Consider the following 994-nt stretch of genomic DNA (forward strand, 5'->3'; position numbering starts at 1 on the left):
AGAGAGAGAGAGAGAGAGAGAGAGAGAGAGAGAGAGAGAGAGAGAGAGAGAGAGAGATGTTATTGTTTCACTTTTGATACGTATACTGAAATAGTGTAAGAGATAAGAGATTGCTCCGGGCTCGCATCAAAGTTATTTGATCGCAAATCTCCTTTGAGTCGTTTTATTATCACTGGGTCAGAAATAGTCCTCAGATGATAACATTGGTTTCAAGGCCATTCCAGATAAGTGATTGGTCATTCAAAGAGATTTATAGATTGTAAATATATTCTATTCAGTTACCTATCGACATAGTGATCATTGGCAAACTCCAGAGGTGACCCTTTCATTTCCCCTTAGCCCTCAGGTCACACAGTTGTTAATGGTTATTTGAGTTGGGTCACGCCCTTCCTATTGGTATAGATCCGTAATGCACCTTACGGCTGTGCCGGTCACCTGTATGGTGAGGAATTCTACATTGGGGAGAAGTAACGACGAGAGTATGGTAGCTGACTGCTTATTGTGATCATTCGTCTTTTGGTTTCGTCTAGCTTTGCTCTCTTTTACAAACCCAGTGAACATTCATATATTTCAGATTTCAAAGAAATTTGAACAATACATATAAGACATGAGTTAAAAAAGATTCCCGACAATTCAATTTCTCTGATTGACTTTAAGACCCGCTAATAGGGGCCCTAACTGCCACATTTTAGAGCTCCATGTACTTCATGTGCTCCATTTTTCAGGAGCAAAAACCTTTGAATAGGTTTTATAAGATTTAGATTTTGGAATCTGGGCATAAAGATGAGTAGTATGAGATAAATATGTCATGATTAGATTTTTGTTGGGGTGTGTAAAGAGGGAAAGAACCTTCATTAAAATTCTTAGTCTCCAATTTTGATGAAATTCGGATCATAGGTACCCCAGTTCATTAGAGAAAATATAAAAGTCTAATTCTTCGATTCAATGTGACACAGGCAACGCCGGGTATCTCTGCTAGTATACATATATATAT

Source organism: Octopus bimaculoides, chromosome 1 (genome assembly GCF_001194135.2).
Source record: "Octopus bimaculoides isolate UCB-OBI-ISO-001 chromosome 1, ASM119413v2, whole genome shotgun sequence".
Classification (NCBI taxonomy): Eukaryota; Metazoa; Mollusca; class Cephalopoda; order Octopoda; family Octopodidae; genus Octopus; species Octopus bimaculoides.